This window comes from Berghia stephanieae, chromosome 7 (assembly GCF_034508935.2).
Source record: "Berghia stephanieae isolate SIO BIC M18660-M18661 chromosome 7, UCSD_Bste_1.3, whole genome shotgun sequence".
NCBI classification, from domain to species: domain Eukaryota; kingdom Metazoa; phylum Mollusca; class Gastropoda; order Nudibranchia; family Aeolidiidae; genus Berghia; species Berghia stephanieae.
The window spans coordinates 65556620-65564119 of record NC_088366.1 but is presented as its reverse complement, the minus strand read 5'-3'; the positions used below and the strand labels follow the sequence as shown (position 1 = coordinate 65564119).

The following is a 7500-nucleotide window of genomic DNA, read 5'->3' as shown; positions in this document are numbered from 1 at the left end:
TAACATTCAGAAGGAAAAAAATAATAATGATAAAAGACGTTTATAGAGCGCACGGTATCCTCAACAATGAGGCTCTTGGCGCTTTAAATTACATCAACACAAAACAATATCTAAAAGTACATGACATCAAAAAAAGAAATCAGACAATGATTTGGATTCTCGGATATTCGGTGGAATGGTGTTCCATACAGACGGCCGGACCAAAATGTGACCCTCTGCCTTGAAACGGTATTAAGTCGGATTTTTCAATTTTGGGTTTTTGGTACCCAATCACAGCTTATTTTATGCTTTAAAATTTGATACCAAATTTATATAATTCTGATTATTTATTGTCGAGATATGACCGTTTGAAGTAGGGAGAGTGTGAAAACCAAGTTTTAAGAAAATCGACTTTGAAGTGAGGCACCGTTTTCACGCACAGTTAAATTAATGGGCAAAGATAACTCCTTAGATACGGACATCAAAAATTTGACGAGAATAGTGAAATTTGGCATGAGCTTAGCTTATACATTTACTAATGTACATACAAATTTTTGAAATAATTCAATTATTACTTTTGTAGTTATTCATTATTATGTAAGATGTTCTTAAAACAAATAAAACACTGGGGGAAAAAAACGCCGACAATTGCTCACTTTTTCAAGAATTTAAATAAAGAATCAATGAAATTAGAATTATTAATGTGAATTTTTTGTCTTATTTAATAGAGAAAATACGATTTCAAAATGCCAAAAGTTAAAGAAGGTTGAAATTTGAAAGTACAGTTTTGAAACTACGTGAAGGTGGGCAGGGAAACAATTATCAAGAAAGAGGATTAGAGAGGAAGAGAGAGAATGAGAGAGTAAAATACACACACACACACACACACACGCACGCACACACACACACACAAACAGACACACATGAGAGAGAGAGAGAAAGAGAGAGAGAGAGAGAGAGAGAGAGAGAGAGAGAGAGAGAAAGAGGAGCGAGAGGGGGAGGGGAGAGAGACTGCTTGTGTTAAGAGGACGCGAGGGAAATATAATAAAGATTGAAACCTGTGTATGTGTGTGTCTGTGTGTGTTTGTTTGTATGTGTGAAAGAAACAAAGGGGAGACGGAGAGAGTGAGGTAGACATGAAGAAAGGGATGGAGGCGGAGCAAAGAATTGTAGGGATAGTTTAAAGAAAGCATTTTGTTACAAAGTAAGTCATAGTCAATCAACTGGAAACATATTGACCAATGAGATTGCAATTAAAGAAATGGGCTGGTCAAATCAATCATTGCATTGTTTCCATTTTGAGTCAGATAACAGCTTGAGGATGAGGGGGTGGGGCTTATTGTGTAGTGACTTACATGAAAACATGTTATTGAATCTCTCAAGTTTTCCTTAGCGTTCCACCACATTGTTCATTGTCTAAAAAGAACCCCCCCCCCCCCCCCCTTTCTTTCAGTATACAAAGAAAGCACGACAAAACGAACATCTCTCTCTCTCTCTCTCTCTCTCTCTCTCTCTCTCTCTCTCTCTCTCTCTCTCTCTCCCCTTCATCTACCTATCTATCTATCTATCTATCTATCTACCCATCCATCCATCCATCCATCTATCTATCTATCTATCTATCTATCTATCTGTTTGTCTGTCTGTCTATCTATCTATCTACATATCTATTTATCCATTAATAGGTTTGTCTGTCTGTCTGTTTATCTATCCATTTCATTTTTTAGTTACAGTTCATTAATTGTTGAAGGCTCTATCTATTATTCTGCTTTTGTACTTAAAATTAAATGTTTATCCTACAACAATCTCTGTAAGTGTAAGATTAGGCAACTGTTGTCCTATTAAGTCTTAGCATATCCTATAATTTCATGAATAATTAAAGAGGGACAAAGGAGGACCCCCACCTCAATCATTACCCAATACAGCTAGACACAGATATAAAAGCACGTGGTGTGTATGTAAATGCACAAACACACACGTATGTAACACACGCATGCTGACGTCATGAAGCATCGCCCGAGCATTATGGCCTACAGCCACAGCGCATGTGATGAGCGTTGACCAATCAGAATCATTCATTTGTAAGGTTGTCAGGTAAAAACCTAGACTTGTTTACAGTTTTTAAAGTTCATTATTGGTTGAACCATGAAATTGTGGAAACAGTCATCCTTTCTCTGAGATAGATAAAGACACGCCCTTTGCTGTGATATCTTACATCTTATTGGTGGAGAAAAAGACTCGGTATTACTAAGCTTTGGAAAGGGTGGCTCTCTGAGAGAAAGTCAACTCTCGTTTTGAATGTGTCACTGATAGTTGCATTTTTAAACTTGAAATTTATATAACTTATCGTCAATGTTTATGTTGAATTATTATGTTTTCATGTAGAAAAATTATTGTAGTTTCTGAAACAACCAAAAACTGAAATTTGATAATTTTGACCATTTCCACTTTAAAATCGGTTTTCTTCGTTTTCCAAATCCCGACTTAATACCGGTTCGAGGCGGAGGGTCACAAATGAGAAAAGGTGTGGAGAGGGCACTCATATCAATAAAGATGAGAAAATAATAATTTAGGGTATTGAGAAAAGTGCCGGATAAAAACAGAGAAAAAAAAAACATCACGATGTCAGAGACAAACTTGGGATTAAACTGATACGGCACCATCCGCCTGGCAGAGAGAGAGAGAGAGAGAGAGAAAGAGAGAGAAAGAGAGACGGAGAGAGAGAGACAGACAGACAGACGGAGAGAGGGAGAGAGAGAGAGAGAGAGGCAGAGAGACAGAGAGAGAGAGACAGACAGACAGACAGACGGAGAGAGAGAGAGAGACAGAGAGAGAGAGAGAGAAAGAGACAAAGAGAGACAGAGAGAGAGAGGTAGAGATAGAGAGGGCTACAGGCAGACAGAGAGAGATAGAGAGAGATAGAGAGAGAGAGACAGTAGAGAGAGAGAGACAGAGAGACACAGAGAGAGAGAGACAGAGAGAGAGAGAGAGAAAGAGACAAAGAGAGACAGAGAGAGAGAGAGACAAAGAGAGACAGATAGAGAGAGAGAGGTAGAGATAGAGAGAGCTACAGACAGAGAGAGAGAGAGGTATATATATATATATATATATATATATATATATATATAGAGAGAGAGAGAGAGAGAGAGAGAGAGAGAGAGAGAGACAGAGAGACAGAGATATCAGCGAGCAGTCGCACTACTCATTGAGCCATCCAGCTACACTGGATAATCTAATGTGAATAAACAATCGTATGTTAACACCGAAACAAATTAATTTGGACAAAACAAGTACAAGATATCATTCTGGGGTCAAAGTGCAGCTTGTCACCCCCCTACAGGGGTTATCGAATGGATCATTAACCCTTGACCCGTACACGGGCGATGTGCGATACGGACTAGCCCATTATCAAGGTAGGGGTGAAGGGGTTGCTGGTACCCATTGTTTTAGGGGAGTGTGCTGCTTGTCACCAGTAGATAGTAGATGTGTTGTATTGTTAGCGATACCAATAATCTTTCCAACTTCTGCCCAGCCCACCCAGACGCAATCGTCTCGAGTTTCATATCGTAGAAAATACACGTAAAAAAAATAAATAGAAAAAAGCAAGTTAAAAAAAAAAAAAAGGGGGGGGGGGGGGGGGGGGGGGGGAGAATAGAAAAAAAAAAGATAAAAGGGTTCTTCTACTCGTATATAGGTACTAATTTTATACGTGAGTCTAGTGAGAGAATGCGAGCAGACAGTCTTTTCCATGGACTCAACTTTGCGCTGACAAGAGGGGGACTCGAACCAGAGATCCATAGGTCAATAGTCTAGGAGGGGACCGCATCGCTTCATTGTTGTAAATCTTGCTTCTTACCAACAACAACAACAACAATAACAACAACAACAACAACAACAACAACAAAACAACAACAATAAGAACAACAACAATAACAACAAGAACAATAACAAAAACATCATCATCATCAACAACAACAATGACAACAACAATTCGAACAACAACATTAACAACAACGACAAAAGCACGTAATGTTTTTCTTAACGCACCCACGTTCTCATTTTGTACCGTCCAAAGAATTTACAACCAATCATCATAGCTCTATCTAGAAATCCCTTTGGGAAATCAAAATAATGGCCATTACATAAAGTCTCAAGATAATGATTTAATTCAGGTCGTTACAACTACAATGTATGTAGTTACATCCATTTGCATTCCCAACAATGTTATTGCTCAAGTTATATTCTCCAAACAAACAACAAAATCCATATGATCTGGTCTGGGAGGGGAAAATAAACAATAAAAGGGGCATAGAGCGAGAGATTATTCCCATTCATTCATTCATTCATTCAGCATCCCGAAATTCATTCATTCATTCATTCATTCATTCATTCATTCATTCATTGATCTCGTCGTCAAAACATTTAGGGATCCTTTTCAGAGACAACACGTTCTAATCATAGCCTGCCTGCTCATTCATTTTGGAGTCCGAAAGAGTTGTGGGGTTGGGGTGGGGGGGGGGGGGGGGGAGGGGGTGAAGGGGGATGAGGGGTGGGGATTGGGATGATGGGGGTGGAGGGGGGGGGGTCAGTGTATTCAAGGAATAATGGAGCTCGAGGAACTGTAATTGTCTGACAAACGGTTTGACGGTAATCACGACACGGGAAGAGATTGGGATGGAGAGAAAGATGAAGATATAATTATTTATTAGAGAAAGGGATAGATTGAAAGATGGATTGGTAGATTGAGGGATGGATAGATAGGTAGATAGATTTAAAAGGTCGATATATAGGTAGGTTTTGGATTAATAGGAAACTTCGTAAATAGATGGAGAGATATACAGAGAGACATATAGACATATGGATAGATAAATAAATAGAGATCTGTAGATCGTTTATATATATTGATAAATCTTAGATCTTAGGATAGATTTTAGATTGATAGGAAGATGAATAAATACAGATAAAGAGATGAATCGATAAAGAGACAGATAGATAGATAGATGGATAGATAGATAGATAGATAGATAGATAGATAGATAGATAGATAGATAGATGTAGATAGATAGATAGATAGATGATAGATAGATAGATAGATAGATTAGATAGATAGATAGATAGATAGATAGATAGATAGATAGATAGATAGTAGATGAGATAGATAGATAGATAGATGATAGATAGATAGATAGATAGATAGAGTAGATAGATAGATAGATAGATAGATGATCGATAGATAGATAGATAGATGAGAAGATAGATAGATAGATAGATAGATAGATAGATAGATAGATAGATAGATAGATAGATAGATAGATAGATAGATAGATAGATAGATAGATAGATAGATAGATAGATAGATGTAGATAGATAGATAGATAGATAGATAGATAGATGGATGGATAGATAGATAGATAGATAGATAGATAGATAGATAGATAGATAGATAGATAGGCAGATAACTTTACAAATAGGCTACTAGGCTGATAAACTGCCACAATTAAAATAAATCAAAATACAGAATAAAAGCTTTGAAATTTGGAAAGGAGGCGGGGGGGGGGGGGGGGGGGGGAAGGGGGGGGGGAGCGGGATGAACGTGCAAGAGACGGAATTAGACGAGTACGAGAAGAAGAAGAAGACGAACCGATTGCAAGAATGATGAGAACAATGGATGGCGTGAGACCGAAGGATCCTGCAAGCGGCACCAAAATCCAAACAAAGTCAATTGGCAAATGACCCTTCTCCCATTTCTAATCACCTCTAATCAATTTTCCCCCCATACTTTGTCGCTCAATCCGAGCCCCTCTCACTGTCCGACCCCAACACAGTCATCGTTTCAGCTAATCCGGTTTTTGAATAATCCCTGGCATCGCTGTTCCGGTCATTTACGCTTTGTATTTTTTTTATTTATTTTGTCTTCTCTCTCTCTCTCTCTCTCTCTCTCTCTCTCTCTCTCTCTCTCACACACACACACACACTCCGACTCTCTCTCTCTCTCTCTCTCTCTCTCTCTCTCTCTCTCTCTCCCTTTTCTTCTTGTTTGTTGTTTGTTTGTTTTGGTTTTGGGTTTTATTTTTGGGTTATATTCTGTAATGTCTTTCAAAATCCTTTACATTTCTGCGCGTACCTCCATTTCCCCATATTTCTCTCCCTCTCTCTCTCTCTCTTTCTCTCTCTCTCTCTCTCTCTGTGTCCCTCTCTCCCTCTCTCTCTCCCTCTCTCTCTCTATCTCTCTATCTTTCTCTCTTTCCTTTTCTCTCTCTCTCTTTTCCTGCTCTCTCTCTCTCTCTCTCTCTCTCTCTCTCTGTCTCTTCCCCCCCCCCCCCCCCACACACACAGAAATATCATCTATCTCTCTCGCCGTTTCCATTGCCACAAAGTCTTCAATTAATGACAGCCCCCACATATTGCTGCAATGAAGACAGGAGCCCGAACCCAGCACTGTCTTGATTAGGAAAGTCCGGGTTGGTTTTTGGAGGAAACACGCTGCGCTAAGCATGGGAAGAAATCCACGTCTGGTCCTTACATCAAAACACTCAAAAGATGGACACGTTTTGGGTTCTCTTGGGATTATCGAATACAGGACGTGGAGGAGTTACTGAGAGACTATGGAGGAAAGACTGAGGTTTGAAGAAAGAGGATGAAGGGAATACAAAAATGAGAGGGGCGGTGGGGATGGGGGAAGGGGGGGGGGGGAGAGGGAGGATGGATAGAGGTGGGTCAGAAGTCGGGAGGGGGGGGGGTGTGTGGAAAGTTGATTAAGGGAGTTTAGATGGATAGATAGATAGATAGATAGATAGATAGATAGATAGATAGATAGTTAGAGGATAGATAGATAGAGAGAGAGGGAGAGAGATAGCTAGAGAGAGAGAGAGAGAGAAAGAGAGAGAGATAGAAAGAGAGAGAGAAAGAGAGAGATAGAAAGAGAGAGAGAAAGAGAGAAAGAGAGAGAGAGAAAGAGAAAGAGAGAGAAAGAGAGAGAGAGAGTGGGATAGAGAGAGAGAGAAAGAGAGAGATAGAAAGAGAGAGAGAGAAAGAGAGAGAGAATGAAAGAAAGAGAGAGAGAGAGAGAGAGAGAGAGAGAGAGAGTCATCATTGGAGACAGTGAATAGGTTTGAGGTCTTCAGAAAAAAATCGGGATTCCGTGACCACACAAATAAATATATACTGGACACGCGCGCGCACGCACACACACGCGCACACTCATACGCACACCAGATTGGAGGGAAGAGACTGTGGTTCAGCAACATAGAGATTTTGTTATTTTGATTTTTTGGGAAGAGGGGAAATGGCGGGGGGGGGGGGGGGGGGGGGGGGGGATAATCGCCATTTTGGAATTGATTTTTACGATCCCAATTCACAGAGTTAAAGGGCAACAATAAGCCACTTAGATAGATAGATAGATAGATAGATAGATAGATAGATAGATAGATAGATAGATATATCACCGTTGACAACGATACTTAAAAATGTGTCTTTTTAAGAAGGTGAAGCAAAAATAGAGGGATAGGAGAGAGAGAGAGAGAG

General features: G+C 39.7%; 1 protein-coding gene across 3 annotated transcripts in view; it reads right to left on the bottom strand.

Annotated features, from left to right (window-relative positions):
- LOC144977661 (uncharacterized) overlaps window positions 1-7500 on the bottom strand; it is a 58716-nt gene that overhangs the window by 1726 nt on the left and 49490 nt on the right. The window lies entirely within an intron of this gene.